Below are 27,186 nucleotides of genomic sequence, written 5' to 3'. Positions count from 1 at the left end.
TCAGGAAAATGGCACCCTGCCATTTTTTGTGTGTGGTCCTGAATCATCCTGTCAGTAAAACTCCTGAGATCGTCTGAGCTGGAGTTCTGATTGTTTCTGCTTCTCTCATAGTTGCTTCCCCATCTATTCTGTCAGCGTCTGTATCAGGGGAGAGGCAGTGGGGAGGGCGATCTCCTCCGCTTGAAGTCAATGACCACCTTCTTTTAAGGATCTCGTATCTTTTGCTCTGAAAAAGGTGTGGGGGAGGAAAACTTTCATTTTCCAGTGAAAGTAGAAAGGGAGAGAATGTCTAGAGGAATAAATGGCCAAGAAACAGGTAAGTTCTGAATGTGGTCCTAGTGTGGAATTTACCAGACAGCTCACATGGAGATTACCAATGCCCTCAAAGGATTGCAGGTAAACTAGCAACTGTGAGAAGTAGAAGCTCCTCCTCCCTTTTGTAATTCAAATGTTCCTAGTGTACTGCAATAGACACTAGTTTGAATGAATTCAAGATATGATCTGTTGGTACAACCAAAAGTAAACTGATTACAAAAGGCACAAACCCTTCAACCATACTCCCACTCTCTGCCTTTCCTCTATTTCTGTGTGGTTTAAGGACACCCGAAAAAAAAAAAAAGAATTGCAGCTCGATTTAAGTAACTTACATATTTAATAGAAGTCTTTTTTTGTCATTGTGAATCTTCCATTTTTGTCATCATAGGAACTTAGTTTACGTAAAAAACGATTTGTAGGTGTGTCTAGATGCATATGGTTTATGTGTTTGTAAAATAAAATACATAAATAAGCTGATCACATAGAAGTGATTGTGACTATAGTAGCTCTTTTGGTACACCCTATCAAAGCTTTTAGAGTGGAGTCATTTTAGAAGTCAAAAGCACAATCTCTGCTTTTCTGAAGGCCGTTTCAGGGAGATGACATCAAGAGAAAACAGAGTGCTAGTGTAACCCTGAAAACCCTTTGTGTTTTAGGAAAATATCAATGTTTTAGTCTCAGGAGATTTCTGGTTCTGAAAAATGTATGCTTTATTTATAGCTTACACTCAACCACATTAATCAAGAAAAGAATATCCAGTCTCCCCAAATCACGATATTTGTCTTTGGGGATACTATATGTTTGTGGTTCTCACGAACATGGTGGCCCTGCACAGAGACCATAGTGGGTTCCTGGTGGGTGTATGTTGAATGAAAGGGGAGTTGCTGACAGCTTTGGCCTCCTGACTGTGCCTTGCATCGACGAATTGTCAGTTTTGCCTTGAGTACTCACCAGCTGGGGTGGAAGACAACCTGTTCCCAGACGCTATGGATAATCCACATGTGGGTGAGCAAGAGTTAAGTATATGTACCAGTGGGCAGTGAGTGAGTGTACAATGAATGCAGGGCATTGTGCAGCTGAAACAGGAACAGGATGCCTGTACCTGACCAAGGAAATGCCAGCGTATTAAAATTATAATAAAAAGTATCTACCTTTCAGAGCACCGAGACCTGGCTCAATCATGTTTGTAAAGCATTTCACGTGCCCCAAGAAAAAGAAAAAGTATAGAAGTACAGAATGGACAGGGTTTTTTCAGGTGTTATTTCTCTTAGATCAATTTAATTCCTATTCTGAAAATGTGTATTTGAACCTTGTAAGCACAGGTAAATCATTCATGTTTCAAAAACTAGGGTTCCACGTTGGTGAAGATAATAGCACTGTGATTTTTGAAAAGATGGCTTAGGCTGGGGACGGTGGCTCATGTCTGTAATCCCAGCACTTTGGGAGGGCAAGGTGGGTAGATCACAAGGTCAGGAGTTCAACACCAGCCCGTCCAATAGGGTGAAACCCTGTCTCTACTAAAAATACAAAAATTAGCCGGGCATAGTGGCAGGTACCTGTAGTCCCAGCTACTTGGGAGGCTGAGGCAGGAGAACTGCTTGAACCTGGGAGGCGGAGGTTGCAGTGAGCCGAGATTGTGCCACTGCACTCCAGCCTGGGCAACGAGAGTGAGACTCCGTCTAAAAAAAAAAAAAAGAAAAGAAAAGGTGGCTTAAATAATATTTCTTTTTGTGTGTTGTCATTTAGTTTTAAAAATAATAACGTGGTTCTCGGTACACCAAGCCCTTGCCAAGATTAGGCCCATCTTCCCAGTAGCCTTCTCAAGACAAAGTTGCCTTTGTGTAACTACAACTGGGAGGGTTTGGTGACATAGAAAACTCAATGGGGCACTGCAACTTTTTATTAACAGAAAATGCAATGGCCTAATGTTTTTGTGGTTTTCTGTTTTTGTTTTATGTTCTACCAGTTCATATCTCTGATCTATTTCTCCATGAGGATGATCTTACTGTTTTAGACTTGTCCAGGGAAGAGTGAGGTGGTTGTGGCTTAACCTTAGAATTTCGTTAGATTGTAAAGGACTGCAGCATGCTGGCATGGAGGAGAGCTCAGCTCTGCGGGCTAGTTTGTTATCAGGGAAATCAGCAAAGTTTGGTCACATGGAGAGAAAAAAAAGGGATTTAGCTAAAGATGCAGATTTTGGGGAAAGGATGGCTATTCATACTAAATTCACACTCCATAGCAGAGTGACTAGGAGCATAGACTGCCTTGGTTCCAATCTTAGTTCTGCCACTTACACGCGACTTTAGGCAGGCTAACTAAAAAAGAAAACCTCGTGACTCAGTTTCCCCAACTGTAAAATGCCTACCTCACAGGGTTATTATAAGGATTAAATAAATTAATCTGGGCCAGGCTTGGTCACTCACACCCATAATCCCAGCACTTTTGGAGACCAAGGCCTGTGGATCACTTGAGCCCAGGAGTTTGAGAACAACCTGGGCAACATGGCAAAACCCCATCTCTACAAAAAATACAAAAATTATCCAGGCGTGGTGGTGCGTGCCTGTAATCCCAGCTACCCAGGAGGTTGAGGTGGGAGGATCCCTTGAGACCGGAAGGTGGAGGTAACAGTGAGCCAAGATTGCGTCACTGCACTCCAGCCTGGGCGACAGAGCAAGACTCCATCTAAAAACAAACAAACAAACAAGCAAACAACTTTATACCTCTTTTTCTGCTCTTTAATATCCTTTAAAAGGCTGAGAGGCTTTTCCTATGGCAGCAGCTGGGCTGAGAGGAGCGTGGCTGTCTCCTCTCTCCGCCATGGCGTGTGCTCGCCCACTGATACCGGTGTACTCCGAAAAGGGGGAGTCATCTGGCAAAAATGTCACTTTGCCTGCTGTATTCAAGGCTCCTATTCGACCAGATATTGTGAACTTTGTTCACACCAACTTGCGCAAAAACAACAGCCCTACACTGTCAGTGAATTCGCAGGTCATCCGACCGGTGCTGAGTCTTGGGGTACTGGCAGAGCTGTGGCTCAAATTCCCACAGTTGGAGGTGGTGGGACTCACCGCTCTGGCCGGGGTGCTTTTGGAAACATGTGTCGTGGAGGCCGAATGTCTGCAGCAACCAAAACCTGGCGTTGCTGGCATCGTAGAGGGAACACAACCCAAAAACGATATGCCGTCTGTTCTGCCCTGGCTGCCTCAGCCCTGCCAGCACTGGTCATGTCTAAAGGTCACCGTGTTGAGGAAGTTCCTGAACTTCCTTTGGTAGTTGAAGATAAAGTTGAAGGCTACAAGAAAACCAAGGAAGTTGTTTTGCTTCTTAGGAAACTTAAAGCCTGGAATGATATCAAAAAGGTCTATGCCTCTCAGGGAATGAGAGCTGGCAAAGGCAAAATGAGAAACTGTCGCCGTATCCAGCGCAGGGGGCCGGGCATCATCTATAATGAGGATAATGGTATCATCACGGCCTTCAGAAACATCCCTGGAATTACTCTGCTTAATGTAAGCAAACTGAACATTTTGAAGCTTGCTCCTGGTGGGCATGTGGGACATTTCTGCATTTGGACTGAAAGTGCTTTCCGGAAGTTAGATGAATTTTATGGCACTTGGCGTAAAGCCGCTTCCCTCAAGAGTAACTACAATCTTCCCATGCACAAGATGATTAATACAGATCTTAGCAGAATCTTGAAAAGCCCAGAGATCCAAAGAGTCCTTGGAGCACCACGCAAGAAGATTCATCGCAGAGTCCTAAAGAAGAACCCACTGAAAAACCTGAGAATCATGTTGAAGCTAAACCCATGTGCAAAGACCATGCGCCGGAATACCATTCTTCGCCAGGCCAGGAATCCCAAGCTCCGGGTGGATAAGGCAGCTGCTGCAGCAGCAGCACTAGAAGCCAAATCAGATGAGAAGGTGGCAGTTGCAGGCAAAAGAAGCCTGTGGTGGGTTAGGGTTAGGGAAAAGAAAGGAAAGAAGGCTGCTGTTGGTGTGAAGAAGCAGAAGAAGCCTCTAGTGGGAAAAAAGGCAGCAGCTACCAAGACACCAGCCCCTGAAAAGAACCCTGCAGAAAAGAAACCTACTCCAGAGGAAAAGCAACCTGCTGCATAAACTCTTACATTTGATTATTCCATAAAGGTCAAATTATTTTGGACAGCTTCTTTTGAATAAAGACCTGATCATACAGGCAGTGAGGAGGGAAAAAAAAAAAAAAAAGTCTGAGAGTTGCCAATAAGTGATGATGAGGAGGAAAAAAGTGCATTGTTTCATAATTAGAAAAAACTTATTAGGTCATTATTAGAAGGAAAAAAGTACGTTTTCTCAAAATTAGGGAGAGTGAAGAGCTGAGTGTGGTGGTTCATGCCTGTGATCCCAGCTACTTGGGAGGCTGAGGCAGGAACATCGATGGTTGACAGGAGCTCAAGGCTTTTAGTATGTTATGATTGCCCCTGTGACTAGCCACTGCACTCCAGCCTGGATAACATAGTGAGATCTCACCTCTAAAAATTACAGAGAGTCAGCCAAGAAATCCAAGAGTGAAAGGGCAGTATCAGGTGAATATCAATGAGTCACAGCAGTGTGGCTTTTCTGGTGGGCTGACGGCGTACTCTTAGTTAAGGAAAAGATGAGGAAGAACAGGTGGATGAAGAACTATTGGAAGAATTGCCTCTAGTGAAATCCTATTTGCAGAGCAAAGAGAAATCCAATAACAAGTTAGCCCTTCCCATTTGGTGCAAACAGTAGTTTGGCTCAGGGACCTCCTTTGCTTTTTGCTCCACATTGTGGGCTCCAGGATCTACCTCAAGGTATTTGCCAGTGAGTAAACAGAAACTGCCAGCTCATGTGATACGGACAAGCCCAGTGTGAAACCTAGGAGTCACTTCTCTGGTGGGAACTGCAGGAGGCACACAGACCCTGAAATTAAATGGTAACACCCATGTTCTCATACACCCTAGTCATGTATGAAAGGTCTTGCCTTTTCTCCATTAGCTAGAGCTAGTGTCAGAAGGGTGGATGCGTCTGCAGAATCTGCTTATCTGCTCCCCTGCTTCCACCTTTGTCCTCACTGCTCTCCCTGCACACTCCTTTCTTGACCTAGTATCCAGAGTGACTTTGTTTTTTTTGAGACGGAGTCTCACTCTGTCACCCAGGCTGGAGTGCAGTGGCATGATCTCAGCTTACTCCAACCTCTGCCTTCCGGGCTCTAGTGATTCCCCTGCCTCAGCCTCCTGAGTAGCTAGGATTACAGATGTGCACCACCACGCCTGGCTAATTTTTGTATTTTTAGTAGAGATGGAGTTTCACCATGTTGGCCAGGCTGGTCTCGAACTCCTGGCCTCAAGCGATCTGCCTACCTTGGCCTCCCACAGTGCCGGGATTGCAGGCGTGAGCCACCGCACCTGGCCAGAGTGACTCTTTTAAAACAGAAGTCAGATCGTTATCAGTCCCCTGCTGAAAACTTTCTAGAGCCTTTCTATCTCACTCAAAAGCCAGTGAGTGACTTTATTTCTAAGCCCCATCACCTCTTTAACCTCACCTGCTACCACACACATCCTTACTCCCTCTGCTTTAACCACACTCATTTTCTTGATGGGGTGTGCCCAACACATTCATACCACAGGGCCTTTGCACTGGCTTCCCCTGATGCCTGAACCATCATCCCCAGACATATCCATGCTTCACTCCTTCGCCTCCTTCAAGTCTTTGCTCTGCCTCTTCCTAGTTAAAACAGCAATTCCTCCTTCCTGCCCGCATCCTCCGTGTGGCTACCCTGCTCTTTCTCTGGTATTTATCACTTTGTAGCATGCTATGTAATTGTATGACCTATTGTCTGTCTCTCCCTGACTAGAATGTCTACTTCATTCATTGATATATCCAAAGCACATTAGAGGAGCATCTGCCACAGAGTAGGTGCTCCATAAATATTTGTTGAATAAATGAATAAGACACACAGGCTTTTACACATTTCAAGCGTGACCGAAAGCGTTTTACTCGAAATACAACCACGAACATACCTTTCTGAATGAGCATGGGTTTTCTCCCAGACCTCTTCTAGGAGGCTGCCATGTTTTCTGTGGTTTATTTTCTCTGCCACCACAAGTCCTTGATGGAGGCTGATGACTAAGTAACGTGCAAGGCAGGGCCAAATGTGGGGATGTTGCAATCATTTCAGCACTTCCCCATTTCAGAGCTTCCCTGTTTCCAAATCAAAGCCTCCTCTTTGGCAATCTTTTTGTGATTTACATCTAAATGTATAGCTCTCTGTTTTGAACCTGTTTTGTGAATTGCATGCCCTACAGATACTTGACTGACTTATGTTACTATATTGTTTATCACCTTTTCTATTGTCATTTAATTATAATTAATGATTGTTCTGAGAGTAACTGTCAAGACAAATTGTCTTAAATACCTCTTTTCACCTTTGAGGTTTTCACAAGTGTCAATTGCTGCTACAGGATTCCATTTAGATTGTTCTTGGTTGTAGAGCTCAATTAGGTATTTTTGTCTTAACCTGGCATGAAATGGAAGTGCTAGAGTCATTGTTTGAGTCTTTAATTTTTCCTCACAACCTTTATACAAATACTTGATCTTGCCTTTTACCAAATGGCAAAACAATTCTCTGATCTGTCATGTTTGTTTGCTAGCCCTGGCTTCGTTCTCTCCTTTGGACAATTATCTAGGTTTGGCAAAATTGCTTTTCTTGGCCTTGGGAGGCACAGTTTCCCTCTCTGTGTTCATTTGCCTTGTTTAGATCCATAATTCACTGAAAAGGGCTTCCTCAGTTGCTGGTAGACTCCTGTGGCTACTAGGCTTGGGGACCCTACAAACCATCTTGAAGGTAGTACAGACTCCAGGAAGGTTCTTTGCAGTAAAAAAAAAGGCAATAGTACATAAAGTCTGCTGAGAGTAGATGAAGAGCCTGGATGTAGTTATTTATGACTGTTGTCAATCATGGTTTGTGGCTGATTTAGAATTATTTGGATTTTTTTTTTCCTTCTAAATTGATTTGGAAGACATCATCACAATTTGTTGAGGAGTGCAAAAAATACACACACAAATTATACGGCTAATAAACAAAGAGCTAATGTTCAAAGTTATTTCTGCAAATCATCTTATTTCTTATCACATGTACTGAATGGGACATTAGAAATGAATGGGGGGCCAGGCACAGTGGCTCACGCCTGTAATCCCAGCACTTTGGGAGACCGAGGTGGGTGGATTACTTGAGCCCAGGAGTTAAAAACCAGCCTGGGCAATTTGGTGAAACCCCTTCTCTATTAAAAAAATTTTTTTAAAAGAAAAGAAAAAATGAATAGCATATAAATGTTAAATTAGACTTGTCTTTGTTAATATACTATGTAGAGGCAGCTGGTGGTAATTATTTACCAAAATATAGAACCAGTAAATATGAATTAAATGACTTAAACTAGACACATTGAAAGGACTTATTTTCTTGCCTAAATATAGACTTTTTCTTTTGAGATGGAGTCTTGCTCATATTGCCCAGGCTGGAGTGCAGTGGCACAATCTCGGCTCACTGCAACCTCCGCCTCCCGGGTTCAAGCCATTCTCCTGCCTCAGCCTCCCGACTAGCTGGGATTACAGGCGCCTGCCACCACACCTGGCTAATTTTTGTATTTTCAGTAGAGATGGGTTTCACCATGTTGGCCAGGCTGGTCTTGAACTCCCAACCTTGTGATCCACCGGCCTTGACCTCCTAAAGTGCTAGGATTACAGGCGTGAGCCACTGTGCCCAGCCCAGAATTTTTTTTTTTTTTTTGAGATGGAGTCTCACCGTCACCAAGGTTGGAGTGCAATGGCACGATCTCAGATCACTGCAACCTCCGCCTCCCAGGTTCAAGTGATTCTCTTGCCTCAGCCTCCCGAGTAGCTGCAACTACTCGTGCCACCACACCTGGCTAATTTTTGTATTTTTAATAGAGACGGGGTTTCACTGTGTTGGCCAGTCTGGTCTCAAACTCCTGACCTGGTGATCCGCCCGCCTCAGCCTCCCAAAGTGCTGAGATTACAGGTGTGAGCCACTGTACCTGGCCCAGAGCTTTTCTTTTCTTTTCTTTTGACACTGAATCTCGCTCTGTCACCCACGCTGGGGTGCAATGGCGTGATCTCAGCTCACTGCAACCTCCGCCTCTCAGGTTCAAGCAATTCTCCTGCCTCAGCCTCCCGAGTAGCTGGATTACAGGCATGCACCACCAGGCCTGGCAAATTTGTATATTTTTGGTAGAGATGGGGTTTCACCGTGTTGGCCAGGCTGGACTCAAAACTCCTGACCTCAAGTGATCCGCCACCTCGGCCTCCCAAAATGTTGGGATTACAGGCATGAGCCACCGTGCTTGGCCTGGATACAGGCTTAACTGCTGTTTGAGCAGCTGCTGTGTGCTGGACACTGGATACTAAGTACTCAGTGGTGAATAAAGATTCTACATCCTCTGGGACTTTCTTTGTGGGCTTGAGGTGAGATTTAGTGCTCTGAAGGAACCAGGAACCTGCAGGTACTGCACAATAGTGGGTGGGAATCCCATAAGTGAGGTCATCAGAGAAGGCTCCTCCAGGGAGGTGGGGCTGAAGTTATTTGATGAGCAGGGAGATGTCCATCTTTGCTAGATGGAGTAGCGTTCATGAAGGTCCTAAGGCTGGGAACGCTTGGCATGTTGAGGGACTTAAAGAAGGCCGACCTTGCAACAGTACAAGGTGCCCAGCAAGGGGGAGATGGGCACAAGGTAGGGTTATGGGGATTACCGAGACTCAGAGCATGTGGGTCACTAAACATCATGGAAAAGAGTTTGCATTTTGTTAATCCAGGCCTAAGAGAAAGCCATTAAAGACGGCTTCTTAAAAGATAACCCTGACCCAGGCTGGAGCGCAATGGTGTGATCATGACTCACTGCAGTCTTAAACTCTTGGGCTCCAGTGATCCTCCTGCCTCAGCCTCCCAAGTAGCTGGGACTACAGGCACGTGATCGCACTAAGCTAATTCTTTGATTTTTTTGTAGAGACAGGGTCTCACCATTTTGCCCAGGCTGGTCTTGAATTTCTGGGCTCAGGCAATGCATCCATCTTGGCCTCCCCGAATGTTGATATTACAGGTGTGAGCCACTGTGCCTGACCAGGAGTTGATTTTTGGGAGTGGCATTGATGGTGGGGAGAGCCAGTGGCCTGCATGGGATTTCTTCTGTGTATCTACCTGCCTCTTTTATGACCTGAGTCTGAGGCTGGCAGTGGCCAGCAGAAATTGCAAGATGTCGTGATGGCCTGGAGGGAGGACTCAGGATGAAGGGTTCTGATCTGTGTTGCTGGCTGTGATGGCAGAGACTGGGGGAGAACAAGTTTGAGGCAGGTAGAGGAGATCAGGAGCTCAATTTTGGGTGTGTTTACTGAGGTTCAAACATCCCAAGGAGATGCTGGAAGTTTCCCCCTTTTTTTTTTTTGAGACGGAGTCTCGCTCTATTGCCTAGGCTGGAGTGCAGTGGCTCGATCTCGGCTCACTGCAGCCTCTACCTCCCAGGTTCAAGCAGTTTTCCTGCCTCAGCCTCCCGAGTAGCTGGGATTACAGGCACGTGCCACCATGCCTGGCTAATTTTTGTATTTTCGTAGAGACAGGGTTTCACCATGTTGGTCAGGCTGGTCTCGAACTCCTGACCTCGTGATCTGCCCACCTCAGCCTCCCAAAGTGCTGGGATTACAGGCGTGAGCCACCGCGCCCGGCTGGAAGTTTCCCCTCTTATATCCAGTGCCTCTAGCAAAAGCAGGAGACACCTCTAGTGCCTATCATTCATTTTTAGAAAAAGCATTATTTTATTTTATTTTTAGAGACAAGGTGCCACTCTGTCACCAGACTGGAGTGCAGTGGCATGATCATAGCTCACGGTAACATCTTGGGCTCAAGCAATCAATCTTCCTGCCTCAGCCTCCTGGGTAACTGGGACTACAGGCACATCACCTTACCTGGCTGCCTAGCATTTTTTCTTTTTTCTTTTCTTTTTTTTTGAGGGTCTTGCTCTGTTGCCTAGGCTGGAGTGAGGTGGCACAATCATGGCTCTCTGCAGCCTCGACCTCCCTGGGCTCAGGTGATCCTCCTACCTCAGCCTCACAAGTAGCTGGGATTACAGGTGCGCATCACCATGCTTGGCTAATTTTTTGTATTTTTTGTAGAGACAGGGTTTCACAATGTAGCCCAGGGCCTGGTCTCAAACTCCTGGGCTCAAGCAATCAGCTTGCCTCAGCCTCCCAAAGTGCTGGGATTACGGGTGTTAACCACCATGCCTGGCCCTTCACATTCTTTTAGACAACTATTTTGTATTTCAGTGTTTCTCTTTATGTCCACATTGGCAAATATAAAGTGTGTGATCTTTACTTACATACCACAAATGACAAAATAATGCTAATTGAGTATCTAGGGTGTAAAGGAAACTGTAATGGGGAAATGGGGTTGGGGGCAAACATTAAAAAAAAGACCTAAGTATAGTTTCAGTCATCAAACTTATAATTCAAATTAATCATATATATTTACTAAAATTTTAACATTTATATTATATATTTAATATGCAATCACATTTATATATATATATATATATATATATTTTTTTTTTTTTTTTTTTTTTTGAGACGGAGTCTGGCTCTGTCGCCCAAGCTGGAGTGCAGTGGCCGGATCTCGGCTCACTGCAAGCTCCACCTCCTGGGTTCACGCCATTCTCCTGCCTCAGCCTCCCGAGTAGCTGGGACTACAGGCGCCGGCCACTTCACCCGGCAAGTTTTTTTGTATTTTTTAGTAGAGACGGGGTTTCACCGTGTTAGCCAGGATGGTCTCGATCTCCTGACCTCATGATCCGCCCGTCTCGTGATCCCCCCGTCTCGGCCTCCCAAAGTGCTGGGATTACAGGCTTGAGCCACCGCGCCCGGCCTAATATAAATATATTTAAAGTACATGTATATATTTATATATAATTAACACTAAATGTATTTAATATATTTAGCATGTATATATACAATTTATAATATTAAATGCCATATTTGTTTATTTATTTATTTTGAGGCAGAGTCTCACTCTGTCACCACGCTGGAGTGCAGTGGTGTAATCTTGACTCACTGCAACCTCTGCCTCCAGGGTTCAAGTGATTCTGCTGCCTCAGCCTCCTGAGTAGCTGGGACCACAGGCATGCACCACCATGCCCAGCTAATTTTTTTGTATTTTTAATAGAGAGGGGGTTTCACCATGTTGGACAGGATGGTCTTGATCTCCTGACCTTGTGATCAGCCTGCCTCGGCCTCCTAAAGTGTTGGGATTACAAGTGTGAGCCACTGTGCCTGGCCTTAAATGCTATATATGTTTAATAGTGAAAACAAAAATTTGTGTGAACAGAGATTCATCCCACATAACAAATAAGAGAAAGATAAAGGAAAAGGTAAGATGAGGCTGGGCACGGTGGCTCACACCTGTAATCCCAGCACTTTGGGAGGCCGAGGCGGGTGGATCACTTGAGGTCAGGAGTTTGAGACCAGCCTGGCTAACATAGTGAAACCCTGTCTCTACTAAAAACACAAAAATTAGCCCGCGGCGGCGGCAGGTGCCTATAATCACAGCTACCTGGGAGGCTGAGGCAGGAGAATCGCTTGAACCCCGGAGGCAGAGGTGGCAGTGAGCTGAGATCGCGCCACTGCACTCCAGCCTGGGCGACAGAGCGAGACTCTGTCTCAAAAAAAAAAGAAAATATAAGATGAAACAGTGGATTTCCTTGTGAGTTATAATCACTGACAGACATGCAAATTCATGCTGTAAATATTGACACTATAAAAATGGATCCATTAGAACACATAAATGTATTTCTTTTCTGCTTCTTACGTAACTTTTGTAAGCTTTGTAAAAAGGGTCTGCTGTGTTTCTTCTGCATATTATGTGGGTGGAAATTAGAAAGCTGATACAGGCACGTTTTAAACCACATAATGAAAGGCTGATTTGTATCTCTAGCAAACTGAGTTTTTGAGTTTCTAGTACCTAAAGCGAGCCGGGGATATAAGGGTGAGCACCACACAGGGCTTTTGGAGCTTATAGTGGTGGAAGCTTTATCTGTTTGTTTTTAGCACCACACTGCAACCTCCCAAGCAGAGATTATTCTAAAAAAATGATTGCGCATATACTTGCAAACTCATAGGAATAAAATGGTCTCAAGCAATGACCAAAGAAGTGATGTTTTAAAAAGTCATAAAGCATTAGAATTGGATGGAGTTAGAAGAGGCTATGATGGATAATGTTTTGCAACCATGGCTATAGAAACTGTCAGTGGCTGTAGCATTTTATTCTCCAATGTCGTGTCAACACCGGTGGAACCCATGAGGTGTAATTGTTTTTATTATTGCTTAATTGAGCCACAGATGCTGTGGTTATTTGTTTTGCCTAAGATGGTTCAGTTTCCAAAAGGATATGAAGCGCCTGAAGTTTTCACAATTAATTAGTTAATTAATTTTGAGACAGAGTCTCACTCTTTTTTTGCCCAGGCGGGAGTGCAGTGGTGTGGTCTCAGCTCACTGCAATCTCTGTCTGCTGGGTTCAAGCGATTTTCATTCCTCAGCCTCCCAAGTAGCTGGGATTACAGGCATGCACTATTATGCCCAGCTAATTTTTGTATTTTTAGTAGAGATGGGGTTTCACCATGTTAGCCAGGCTGGTCTTGAACTCCTGACCTCAGGTGATCCACCTGCTTTGGCCTCCCAAAGTGCTGGAATTATAGGTGTGAGCCACCATATCTGGCTGAATTCTGTTGTTAATAAGAAAGCAACTTTGGTGAGGAGCTGTATAAGGTGCACCTGGAACAGTCATGTAGCGAAAGAGGCTTTGTGTGGATAATGACTTTTTTTTTTTTTTTTTGAGTCAGGGTCTCACTCTGTCATCCAGGCTGGAGTGCAGTAGAGTGATCTCAGCTCACTGCAGCCTTGACCTCCTGGGTTCAAGAGATTCTCCCACCTCGGCCTCCTAAGTAGCTGGGACCACAGGCGCATGCCACCATGCCTGCCTAATTTTTTTTGTATATTTTGTAGAGACAAGGTTTCACCATGTTGCCCAGGCTGGTCTTGAACTCTTGAGCTCAAGTAAGCCACCACGCCTACCCAGCTATGACTAACATTTATTGAGCACCCACTGTATGCCATGCATGGTTTCTTATTTTTATTTTTTTTGAGACAGGGTTTTGCTCTGTTGCCCAGACCGGAGTGCAGTGGTGTGATCATAGCTCACTGCAGCCTCAACCTCCTGTGTTCAAGTGATCCTCTTGCCTCAGCTTCCCAAAGTGCTGGGATTACAAGTGTGAGTCACTGTACCTGGCCATGATTTTATTTAACCAACAAAACCACCCGTGAGAAGTAGGTTTTACAATTATCCTCATTTGACAGGTGTAGAAATGAGGCACTATCTAATAACTTGCCCAAGGTAAATGGTGGTCAGAATTGAGACTCTTTTGTGTGTGTGTGTGTGTGTGTGTGTGTGTGTGTGTGTGTGTGTGTGTGTGTGACAGGGTCCTTTTCACCATGTTGCCCAAGGCTCACTGCAGCCTTGACCTTCTAGGCTCAAGTGATATTTCCGTCTTTGCCTCCTAAGTAGCTGGGACTACAAGTGTGCGCCACCATACTCAGCTAATTTTTTTTTTTTTTTTTTTTTTTTGGTAGAGAAGGGGGTCTCATTCTTTTGCCCAGGTTTGTCTCAAACTTCTGGGCTGAAGCAATCCTACCCCCTTGGCCTCTCAGAGTGTTGGAATTACAGGTGTGAGCCACTGCACCTGGCCAAGACTGTTGTAAAGCTTCCCAAAGGAGGTCAGTTTGGAATAACCAGGTCTTTGGACCAGGACCCAGTCTTCTACAAGGTCTGTTCTTGGCTTATATCACCTCAGACAATTGACCCTGGCCATAGCCCTTGTCCTCACTGCCTTTCACTTTCCTTTCTTTTAAAATTAGATTGGTGGGGGCGGGCGGGGGGAGATTTTGGACTAGGCTTTGATTTATGTTTTACACAGCTGCATTTTCTCTAATTCTTTTTACTTTCATGGTTCAAATCACTAAAAGGCTGCTGGTTCATTGGATGTCTGAAGGGATCGGGGTGAAGTGGATGGGGGATGGTCACTTGGCTTTAAGTTGCAGGAAGGAAATAATTCTAGGTTAGATGGCTTGTTCCAAATCTTACAAAGTTCTTACAGATTTGATTCTTAACTCTCAGATCCCTTCTGAGATAGTGAATATTGCTAGTATATAGGATGGTTCCAGACTGGTGGTTCTAGATTTTGTCTTCCAAGGAACATTTGGTAATGTCTGGAGATGTTTTTGGTTGTCACAATGTGGGAGGCAGTAGTGGGGGTGGGGCTTGGGAGCTTCTGGCATCTAGTAGGTAAAGGCCAGGGGTACTGCTGGATATCCTACAGTGCCCAGGGAAGCCACTCACAACAAAGAATTTTCCAGCCCATAGTGTCCATAGGGCTGAGGCTGAGAAACCCCATTCTAGAGTGTTTTCCACAGTCACTACTGTTCTTTTTTCTTTCTTTTTTTTTTTTAAATGGGATCTCACTATGTTGCCCAGGTTGGTCAAGCAATCCTCCTGCCTTGGCCTCCCAAAGTGCTGGGATTACAAGCATGAGTCACCATACCTGGCCTGTTACTACTGTCTTACACACCATGAACGATATTCCTTTCTTTAGTTTTTTATCACCAATGAGTTAAACTCATCTCTCTTCTGATGATTCAGGGTCCAAGAAGGTATTAGGGGAGAGGGTCAGTAAGAAGTTGAACTGAACTCTGTTCTTAGGAATGTTAAGTGTTTTAACAGCAGCCTGCTAGAAAAGTCCTCATTTCATAGTTTATTTTTCCCTTCGTCATGAATTCAGCCACTTCACTGTTTCCTTCTCAGATTCTAAGAATTTTTCTTTCGAGGCTACTAATGTCATTAGAATATCCCCAGAGTTTTGGTATGCTTTTTTTTTTCTTGAAGGACTTCTTGATATTTATATATTTCAGACAAAGCTGAACTTTGAGAAAGTTGTTAGTAGAATCTTTTCAGACCTAAAGATGCCTGAAGTTTAAAGGTTTAGGTTTGGTTAAAATGAAGTTGTCCTGTATTTTATTAAGACTGTATCTTGACTTCATTTAAAGCAAAAACAAACAAAAATCATTGTACAGTGCTTTCAGCTTCATGGAGACTTATATTAAATGAACACATGCTGGTGTATAGCTGGACTGTCAGCAGCTTTGGGAAAACAGCAAACATTCAAGGATGGCTAGAAATAAGTCCGTGTACCAGGCTGACATTTTCCTTTGAAGAAACCTTTTAGTCAATATTTGATGTCCTGTAGATTTGGGGAAGGAAGATAAATAAATGTGTTTGCAGTTGTTCTTGGCTGAGAGAAGCTGAGTTTACCTAAGTTTCCATAAGAAATTAATTACAACCAAAGGAAACAAAAACCTAGGGAATGGAGATCATAGATGAATGAAGATCCCTCTGCAAATTGAGATGGGTTCTAGGTTTGACTTCTTTGTAGTGGAAATAAAATGCAGCTGAATGAGCTCTCATTTTTGCTGAATACAAGACACCCTCAGATATAATAAGTGGGAAAATGATGTGTACTGAGAAGCTTGGAAATTCTCTGATGACCTTTTATGTTATTTTAGGTCATTTAAGGTCACAAAAGTCCTACAAATGCCCTGTTCGATCAGATTAAAGAACTGCCCATCCTAGTTTCTGCTTCTGGCAGACATCAGAGAATATATTTTTGACAAAGTCATTCATAGAATTTCTAGCTATACTTCTTTTTTTTTTTTTGAGACAGAGTCTTGCTCTCTTGCCCAGGCTGGAGTGCAAGTGCAGTGGTGAGATCTCGGTTCACTGCAACCTCCCCCTCCTAGGTTCAAGCTATTCTCCTGCCTCAGTCGGGTCCCAAGTAGCTGGGATTACAAGTGTGTGCCACCACACCTAGCTAATTTGTGTTTTTAGTAGAGGCTGTTCTTGAACTCCTGACCTCAAGTGATCTGCCTGCGTCAGCCTTCCAAAGTGCTGGGATTATAGGCATGAGCCACAGCACCTGGCCATCTAGCTATACTTCTTGAATATCAGTTAGATATGGACCCTAGATACCATTATTTCTCCACATCCACATGTTGTAGATCCATGATCAAGATCCAATTCATTCAGATTCCCCAGGACTTCTTGTTAAAGCAGTACTTACTTTTCTTCCCTCCAAAGCTCACTTTCAGACTTCTACAGGTAGCCCATTTACCTTCATTCCAACTCTCTTGATCCTTCTTTCTTTTAACATTTGAATTATATTCCATCTCCGTCTTAATCCTTCTGTTCTGAAGAGGCCTGAGTCTTGCATGGAAGGCCAAGACTCAATGCTTGATTATTTTAGTACACCTCTCATGTGTCTTATCGTAGATACATTTTATATATATATATAATCAATGATATCTTGGATAAGATGTCCCAGTTAATCTCAGATGCTCTTTGGTTTTGCCCAAGTCTTGAATAGTGATTTCAAGTTTGCTTGCAAAACTTATTTTGATGATTCTGTGTGGGTGGTTTTTTTTTTTTGAGACAGAGTTTGGCAATTGTTGCCCAGGTTGGAGTGCAGCAGCGCGATCTAGACTCACCGCACCCTCCACCTTCTGGGTTCAAGCAATTCTCCTGCCTCAGCCTCCTGGTAGCTGGGATTACAGGCATGGCCACCACGCCTGGCTAATTTTTTTTGTATTTTTAATGGAGACAGGATTTCTCCATGTTGGTCCGGGTTAGCCTCGAACTACTGACCTCAGGTGATCTGCCTGCCTCGGCCTCCCAAAGTGCTGGGATTACAGGCGTGAGCCTCCGCGCCTGGCCTATGTGGGTTTTTTTGTTGCTGTTGTTGTTGTTGTTGTTTTCTTTTGGGTAGCAGCAACTCCAACCATTTATTCATGGAGTGGATACAGGTTCTGTATCAGGCATTGGAGATACAAAATGCATCAAAAGTATTCTGGGTTGTTGAGAAGCTCACAGACTAAATGAGACACGTAAGCAAAAATAAAATACTCTTTTGTGCTTTCCAGAATAGAGATATTCATTTATCCATCCACTGATTCATTGAAAACCATTTATTTTGTGCCTACATTTACCCAGAGAGACTGAAGCATTAAAAATGAGTGCCATGAAATTTTCTAGATGCTATGATAGGAATCAGTAGCATCAGTTTAACCTGAGGAGGCATAGCAGGGAATGAGGGAAATGTTTAGGGAACTCCTCATAAAGATAAGACTTTTAACATACTTGCATAGTGTATTACTCTCTTTTCATGCTGCTGATAAAGACTACCCGAGACTGGGAAGAAAAAGAGGTTTAATTGGACTTAACAGTTCCCCATGGTTGGGAAGGTCTCATAATCATGGGGGTAGGTGAAAGGCACTTCTTACGAGGTGGCAGCAACAGAGAATGAGGAAGAAGTGAAAGCAGAAACCCCTCATGAACCCATCAGATCTCATGACACTTATTCACTATCACAACAATAGCCTGGAAAAGACTGGCCCCCATGATTCAATTACCTCCCCCTGGGTTCCTCCCACACCGCATGGGAATTCTGGGAGATACAATTCAGGTTGAGATTTGAATGGGAATACAGCCAAACCATGTCACATAGCATGTGTTGTGTGCTTGATCTTGTTCTAAACACTTTACGAAGATGAATTCATTGAATCTGCGTAAGAAAACTATGAAGTACCTACAATTATGATCCCCATACACAGAAGACCAAGGCACAGAAAGGTTAAATAACTTGCCTAGGGTTATGTAGCTAGTAAGGGCAGAACTGGGAGTTGAACCCAGGCCATTTGGCTCTAGAATTAGAGATGATTCTTGAATGAGGTTTTTTTTTTTTTTTTTTTTTTTTTTGAGACGGAGTTTCACTCTTGGCACCCAGGCTGGAGTGCGGTGGCGTGATCTCAGGTCACTGTCACTGCAATCTCCGCCTCCCGGTTCAAGTGATTCTCCTGCCTCAGCCTCCCGCATAGCTGGGATTACAGGCATGCGGCACCACGCCCGGCTAATTTTGTATTTTTTGTAAAGACAGGGTTTCTCCATGTTGGTCAGGCTGGTCTCGAACTCCCAACCTCAGGTGATCTGCCCTCCTCGGCCTCGCAAAGTGCTGGGATTACAGGTGTGAGCCACTACGCTTGGCTTGAATGAGTCTTAAATGAGATCCAGAGATATGAAAAGCAGGTAGTTAGTTGCCATTTGGGGAGGGATTCTGGAACCTAGAGAGAGATAAGGCTGAAGAGGCAAGAAGAAACCCGAGAGCAAGGACTTTATCTCATGGGCAAAGCATATAATTTATAGAAAGCAGAGACAAGTAGAAGCTAAAAAAGAAGAAAAAAGTCACGGCTGGGCGCAGTGGCTCACGCCTGTAATCCCAGCACTTTGGGAGGCTGAGGTGGACAGATCACTTGAGGTCAGGAGTTTGAGACCAGCCTGGCCAACATGGTGAAACCCCGTCTCTGCTAAAAATACAAAAATTAGCCAGGCATGGTGATGGGTGCCTGTAATCCCAGTTACTCTAGAGGCTGAGGCATAAGAATCACTTGAACCTGGGAGGCGGAGGTTGCAGTGAGCCGAGATTGTGGCACTGCACTCCAACCTGGGTCATAGAGCGAGTCTCAGTCTCAAAAAAACCAATAAAAATAAAAATAAAAATTAGCAGGCTGGGCTTGGTGGCTCACACCTGTAATCCCAGCACTTTGGGAGGCCGAGCTGGGTGAATCACTTACGGTCAGGAGTTTAAGACCAGCCTGGTCAACATGGGTAAACCCCATTTTTACTGAAAATACAAAAAATTAGCTGGGCATGGTGGTGGGTGCCTATAATCCCAGCTGCTCGGGAGACTGAGGGAGGAGAATCACTTGAACCCCGGGAGGCGGAGGTTGCAGTAAGCTGAGATCATGCCACCGCACTCCAGCCTGAGTGACAAGAGCAAAATTCTATCTAATAAATAAATAAATAAATGAAAGAAGAGGTATGGAGACATAGCCAAACACTGCAGAGAGCTCGCATGTTTCGTATCATCTTGTTTTTCCAAATCAGCAATGACAGCAGGATGAGTGGGTCATCTCTAAGGAATGTACATATAAGATTTAACTTCATTCATTGGTTCCGTGTTTGTGGGATTTCTGCTATTTACATTTACTTCACAACATGTGCTCACCCAGAGTGTGCCTTTCATGCCAGGATTTTAGAATTATACTTACCTTACTAACACCAATATTATCACAGTCAAAATGGTTATTGCTGCAGCAATCTCTAAGTTCAGGATGTGCATGTTTGTCCAGCATCATCAAGCCTAGTTGACAGGAGAGAAAAAGAGATCCAAGTCTAAGCTTGTTTCACTCTCACTGACAAAAGAAAGGGCTTTTTATTGCTATTTCATACTTGGTCTTAATACTCAATAATGAATTGGGCCCCTGTGCAGAGGCAGTTGTTTCGTTGCTATCAGGTTGATAATTTAGAGCCTGCACATTATGGAAAATAAATTAATCTCCAAGTCTGCCTTCCGCTCAAATGGTAATGCTCTGCTTATTATATCAGTGAGCGTTTACTGGAGCTCCTGCTGGGTACCTATTGGTCGCTCTGCTAAGTTCTGGGGAGTTATAGGTGAACAGGACACTCTTCCTGCCCTCAGCTGCTCACACTCATGTGGGGACAACTCACTTTTGTCCAACTCACTGTATTATAACATGGCATGTGATATTGAACAGGGAGCCCACAGGAGTGGCAGCTGGGGAAGAGGGGTGATTTTTTGCTAGATTTTTTTTTCTGACATATAATTAATATACTGTGAAATTCACCATTTTAAAGTAGAAAATTCACCTTTTTTTTTTGGAGACAGAGTTTCGCTCTGTTGCCCAGGCTGGCATGCAGTGGTGTGAGCTTGGCTCACTGCAACCTCCGCTTCCCTGGTTCAAGCAATTCTCCTGCCTCAGCCTCCCAAGTAGCTGGGACTATAGGGGCACGCTGCCATGCCTGGCCAATTTTTTGTATTTTAGTAGAGATGGGGTTTCACCATGTTGCCCAGGCTGGTCTCCAACTCCTGAACGCAGGCAATTTGCCTGCCTCGACCTCCCAAAGTGCTGAGATTATAGGTGTGAGCCACCGCGCCTGGCTGAAAATTCACCATGTTAAAGTAGAAAATGCAGTGGCTTTTAGTAATTCACAAAGTTGTGCAACCATCACCATTATCTATTCCACAATATTTTCTTTACTTTTTCTTATTTTAATTTGAGACATGGTCTCACTCTGGCCCAGGCTAGAGTGCAGTGATGTGACCACAGCTCACTGCATCCCTGACTTCCCACTGCAGCCTCCTGAATAGCTAGGATTAGAGGCGTGTGCCAGCACACCTGGATAATTTTTAAACTTTTTGTAGAGATGGAGTCCCACTGTGTTGTGCAGGCTGGTCTCACACTCCTGGGCTCAAGTGATCCTCCTGCCACAGCCTCTTAAAGTGCTGGGATTACAGGCATGAATCACCATGCTCCGTCCTATTCCAGAATATTTTCATTACCCCCAAAAGAAATTCCAAACCCATTAAGCAATCACTTCTCATTTCTCTCTCTCCCATCCCCTGGCAACCAGTAATCAACCTTTTGACTCTATGGATTTGCCTGTCTCGCATAAATAGAACCATACAATATGTGGCCTCTCATGTCTGGCTTATTTCTCTTAGCATATGTGTTTTCAGGATCCATCCGTGTTGTGGCATGTATCAGTACTTCATTCCTTTTTATGGCTAATAGTCCATTGTACTATTGTACGTACATACCAGATTTTGTTCATCCATCAGTTGATGGATCTTCGGGTTCAGCTGGACTTTGAATAAATATATTTTTGCACAGTGTAGAAGAGATGTTGTGATTTAGGGCAGATAAAACACGTCATTTTAAAGTAGCACATACGTCTGTGGGTTTTCTTCCTGACAGTCTTGCTCAGTTGCCCAGGCTGGAGTACAGGGACACAATAATAGTTCACTGTAGCCTCGATCTCCTGGTCTCAAGTGATCCTCCCACCTCAGCCTCTCCACGCCTGGCTAACTTATTTTTGTTTTTGTTTTTAGTAGAGAGGAGGTGTCACTGCGTTGCTCAGGCTTGTAACACATGTTCATGTCAGTACTTACATCTCAGTATTTACTGAATGCCATGCACATTTCAAGTCCTTTACAAATAGTAACTTCCTCAGTCCTCATCACAACCCTACTAGATGGCAAATGAGGCACAAAGAGGTAAAGCAATTTACCCAGGTTGCCAGCCAGCAAGTGGAGAGCCGGAGACCAAATCCAGGCCGTGTGGCTTCAGAGTTCATCTCTTAACCACCACGCTGTGCTGCAGAGCAGGGACAGGGGGCCGGGCAGGCCATCTGTGAAACCGTCTAGGTGGGGCTAAAGGGCAAGGAGGGTGCAGGAGAGAGCAATGGATGAGGCCAGAGATTGTGTGTCCTCTGCTTTCAGTAGCTGTCCATCTGGAAGACGGATCTGACCATGTCATTCACCTGTTAAAAACTGCCACTAGTCCCCCGTTTTTCTTTTTTTTTTTTCCTTACCGAGACCACATTTCCCAGAAGTCCCTTGATTCTCTACAGTAGTTTCCCAGTAACAATCATTTCCCTACTACCTTTTCAGTTTCCCCATACCTATATATCACCTACATTATCATTTAATATTTTTCATTTTTTTTTTGAGACAATGTCTCACTCTGTCACCCAGGCTGGAGTGCAGTGACGTGATCTTGGCTCACTGCAACCTCTGCCTCCTGGGTTCTAGAGACTCTCCTGCCTCAGCCTCCTGAGTAGCTGGGATTACAGGCATGCACCACCATACCTGGCTAATTTTTTTTTTTTTTTTTAAAGTAGAGACAGGCTTTCACCATGGTGGCCAGGCTGGTCTCGAATTCCCTACCTCAAGTGATCCGCCTTCCTCGGCCTCCCAAAGTGCTGAGTAATATTTTTCTTTAAATCAACTCACTTTTGTTTTACTAAAATACTTTTACTTAAAGTGGAACTTTATCTCATTTCTTAAATGGAAAATGGAAAACCAATTTTTTGGTTTTTTTTTTTTGAGATGGAGTCTCGCTGGCTGGAGTGCAGTGGCGTGATCTCGGCTCACTGCAACCTCTACCTCTTGGGTTCAAGCAATTCTCCTTCCTCAGCCTCTAGAGTAGCTGGGATTACAGTAGCTGGCCACCTCACCTGGCTAATTTTTGTATTTTTAGTAGAGACAGGGTTTCACCATGTTGGGCAGATTGATCTCAAACTCCTAACATCAGGTAATCTGCCCGCCTCAGCCTCTCAAAGTGCTAAGATTACAGGCGTGAGCCACCGTGCCCGGCAGAAAATCGGTATTTTTCTAAAATGCATATAAATTATCCAAACCTTGAAAATGAAATGCCTCCACTCATTTGCCACCTAAAAGCAGCAGTGTGTGTTATACATATGGAGAAATCGGGGCTTACAGAGTGAGGTTTGAACACTGTGCTGGGCCCTTCAGAACTCGGGTTCAGTCTATGCTGCAGCCCCAGAGCTGGCTCATGCACTTTTGTAAGAGCCATGTGGTGGGCCGGGCACAGGGGCTCACCCCTGTAATCCCAGCACTTTGGGAAGCCGAGGCAGGCAGATCACCTGAGGTCAGGAGTTGAAGACCAGCCTGGTCAATATGGTGAAACCCTGTCTCTACTAAAAATACAAAAAAATTAGCAGGGCATGGTGGCGGGTGCCTGTAATCCCAGCTACTTGGGAGTCTGAGGCAGGAGAATTCACTTGAACCCGGGAGGCGGAGGTTGCAGTGAGCCGAGATCGCGCCACTGCACTCCAGTCAGGGCAACAACAACAACAACAACAAGACCGGGCGTGGTGGCTCACGTCTGTAATCCTAGCACTTTGGGAGGCCTAGTTGGGCAGATCACGAGGTCAGGAGTTTGAGACCAGCCTGGCCAATATGGTGAAACCGTGTCTCCACTGAAAATACAAAAATTAGTCAGGCATGGTGGTGTGCGCCTGTAGTCCCAGCTACTCAGGAGGCTGAGACAGGAGAATAGCTTGAACTCAGTAGGCGGAGGTTACAATGAGCTGAGATTGCACCACTGTACTCCAGGCTGGGCAACAGAGTGAGACTCCGTCTCAAAAGAAAAAAAAAAAAAAAAAGCCGTGTGGCAATCATGTGAAATGTGTCTCTTTCGCCCCTGGATGGGACTCATCATGCTTATTTTTACTTTTTTATTTTTTATTTTTTATTTTTTTGAGACGGAGTCTTGCTCTGTCGCCCAGGCTGGAGTACAGTGGCTGGATCTCAGCTCACTGCAAGCTCCGCCTCCCGGGTTCACACCATTCTCCTGCCTCAGTCTCCCGAGTAGCTGGGACTACAGGCGCGCGCCACCTCGCCCGGCTAATTTTTTGTATTTTTTAGTAGAGATGGGGTTTCACTGTGTCAGTCAGGATGGTCTCAATCTCCTGACCTCGTAATCCGCCCGTCTCGGCCTCCCAAAGTGCTAGGATTACAGGCTTGAGCCACCGCGCCCGGCTATTTTTTTAGTTTTTAGAGAGACAACGTCTTGCTTTGTTGTCCAGGCTGGAGTACAGTGGCGCAATCACGATTCACTGCAGCCTTTAACTCCCAGGCTCAAGCGATCCTCCCTCCTCAGCCTCCCAAGTAGCTGGGGCTACAGGCAGGTACCACCATTCCTGGCTAATTTTTAAAACAATTTTTTAGAGATGGGGTTTTGCTATGTTGCTCAGGCCGGTCTTGAACTCCTGGCTTCAAGGGATGCTCCTGCCTTAGCCTCCCAAAGTGTTGGGATTACAGGTGTGAGCCTCTGCACCCAGCCCATCATGCTTTTTCATTGCAGCACATTGTTACTCTGTCTTTCCTCCTTTCCATCCATCCTTTCCTAGGACCAGCTCAAATAACTTCTCTTAGTGTCTCAGATCATCTGGATCCCTCCAGAACTTGGCTCTGCCAGGTCCTGTGTAAAATTATAGACACTTGTTTAGTTTGTCCTTACCAGACTGTGAGGTGTCTCAAGGCTGGGGATATTATTTGTTGAATGGATAAATGGTTGGTTAGGGCCAAAAGGTGAAGACCTTGAATGTGATGGTAAGTGTAATGGATTGCAGCATTCCCAAAACACGTTTTGAAATGAACAACATGATCACTGCTGTTTTTCACTAAGCTGGGTGTAGTTGGTTGTGTGGAGACTGAATGAAGGAATGAGATCCTGGAGTCAGAGACAGGAACATAAAATCAGCACTGATTGAAATGCCTGGTGCCAGCTGGGAGCGATGGCTCACTGAGCGCCTGTAATCTCAGAATTTTGGGAGGCCAAGGCAGGTGGATTGCTTGAGCTCAGGAGTTTGAGACCAGCCTGGGCAACATGGTGAAACCCTGTCTCTACAAAAAAATACAAAAATTAGCCGGGTGTGGTGGCGTGCTCCTGTAGTCCCAGCTACTTGTGATGCTGAGGTGGGAGTAGCACTTGAGCCGAGGAGGTTGAGGCTGCATTGCACTCAAGCCTGGGTGACAGGGTGAGACCCTATCTCAAAAAAAAAAAAAAAGAAAAAGAGAGAGAGGAGAGGAGAGGAGGGGAGGAGAAAAGAGAGGAGGAGAGGAGAAGAAGCCTAGTGCCAAAGAGGAGTCACTAAATCTAAAAATATATTTACATTATAACCCAATGATTCCACTCCTAGGTTATATACTCAACAGAAATTTATACATATGTTTACCAAAAGAAAAGTTTAACAATGCTCTTAACAGCACCATTAAAAATATCCCCATGCTGGAAGCAACTCAGATATCCATTAATAGTAGATGAATTAAAAAATTGTGGCATATTCATTGAATGGGATACTACATAAAATGAGAACAACTATTACTGCATGCAAAAATGTGCTTAAAGCCACAAACTCATGTTCAGTGAAAGAAGCTAATAGAGTGTATCCTGCAAAATCTCTTTTATGTAATGTTCAAAAACAGACAAAATGAATCTAGTGTTAGAAATCAGGAGAGCAGTCAACCTTTGGTGGGCAATGACTATATGTGGGACTTCTGGGGTGCTGATTATATAAGTACTATGTTCAGTTTGTTAAAGTTCACTGAGGAGTATCCCTTTTGTCTTTGAGACAGAGTCTCGCTCTCTCGCCCAGGCTGGAGTGCAGTGGCGCGATCTCAGCTCACTGCAAGCTCAGCCTCCCGGGTTCACGCCATTCTCCTGCCTCAGCCTCCGGAGTAGCTGAGACTACAGGTGCCCGCCACCACACCCGGCTAATTTTTTGTATTTTTAGTAGAGACGGGGTTTCACCATGTTTGCCAGGATGGTCTTGATCTCCTGACCTCGTGATCCGCCCATCTTGGCCTCTCAAAGTGCTGGGATTACAGGCGTGAGCCACCATGCCAGGCTGAGGAGTACTCTTTAAAAAAAAATTTTTTTTAAAGATGGGATCTCACTATATTGCTCAGGCCAGCCTTGAACTCCTGGGCTCAAGCAATCACCTGCCTCAGCCTCCCAAAGTGCTGGGATTACAGGCATGGTGAGCCATCACACCTGGCCTGGGGTACTCTCTTAACTTGTGAATTTTCTATTTATATATGACACTTCAATGAAAAGTTTGTATTTTAAAAAATGGGAAGAAAACAAAAGTGATTTGCCAAAAACTAAAAACTTACCCTGTTTAAGGAAGAAATAAAGAGCTGACTTAATAAATAAAAAAGAAATAAAAAAGTAAACAGAGAAATGAACAATGAATCTAAGATTCTGAGCTACTTCTCTCGGTTGCCCATTTGGCTAGTTGTCTTGAGATTTATGATACTCCATTTTTTTTTTTTTTTTGAGATGGAGTCTCACTCTGTTGCTAGGCTGGAGTGCAGTGGCACGATCTCGGTTCACTGCAATCTCCGCCTCCTGGGTTCAAGTCATTTTCTTGCCTCAGCCTCCTGAGTAACTGGGACTACAGGTGTGCGCCACCATGCCCAGCTAATTTTTGTATTTTTAGTAGAGACAGGGTTTCACCATGTTGGGCAGGGTAGTCTCGATCTCTAGACCTCGTGATCTGCCCACCTCAGCCTCCCAAAGTGCTGGGATTACAGGCATGAGTGACCGTGCCCGGCCGATATTCTATGTTTTGGCCCTAAAAGTAATAACTACTAACTATTGCATTTTGTTTTATAACATCCAAACCATATGGAGTCATTCTATTTCCTCTTTAGAACATCTCTATGAGGTTCATTAATTATTCCCAGTCTCCATAGGAGAAAAATGGAAGGTCCAGTGAGGTATCTTTTTTTTTTTTTTTTTTTTTTTTTGTGATAGAGTCTTGCTCTGTCACCCAGGCTGGAATGCAGAGGTGCAGTGGTGCAATCTCCACTGACTGCAACCTCTACCTCCCGGGCTCAAGTGATTCTCCTGCCTCAGCCCCTGAGTAGCTGGGATTACAGGTGCACACCACCACACCTGGCTAATTTTTGTATTTTTAGTAGAGACACAGTTTCACCATGTTGGCCAGGCTGGTTTCAAACTCCTAACCTCAAGCTATCCACCCACATCAGCCTCCCAAAGTGTTGGGGTTACAGGCGTGAGCCACCGCGCCTGACCCAGAGAGATTTCTTAATTTCCTCTAAGTTGAAGGGCTAGTAAGTGACTGAACTGAAACAATTTCCTTTAAGTCCTGTTCTTTTCACCACAACTTGGGGCCACCTGGGGTTGGCAGTTGTACTCGGACTCGTAGTTTCCAGGAACAGAGAGCAGAGGAAGGAGGCCAGTGCGGGAAGAGTGGCAAACAGTCTACATGATAAATCCACAATGGAAGCCTTGTAACCAATTATGT

General features: G+C 44.6%; 1 protein-coding gene and 1 pseudogene across 19 annotated transcripts in view; both read left to right on the top strand.

Moving 5' to 3' along the window:
* RBM47 (RNA binding motif protein 47) overlaps positions 1–27,186 on the top strand; it is a 206,579-nt gene that overhangs the window by 4,115 nt on the left and 175,278 nt on the right. The gene's annotated exons all lie outside the window — the stretch shown is intronic.
* On the top strand, positions 3,110–4,442 carry LOC700862 (large ribosomal subunit protein uL4 pseudogene; annotated as a pseudogene).

The sequence above is a fragment of the Macaca mulatta genome, chromosome 5 (assembly GCF_049350105.2).
Source record: "Macaca mulatta isolate MMU2019108-1 chromosome 5, T2T-MMU8v2.0, whole genome shotgun sequence".
NCBI classification, from domain to species: Eukaryota; Metazoa; Chordata; class Mammalia; order Primates; family Cercopithecidae; genus Macaca; species Macaca mulatta.
This window is presented reverse-complemented; position numbering and strand designations above follow the sequence as displayed.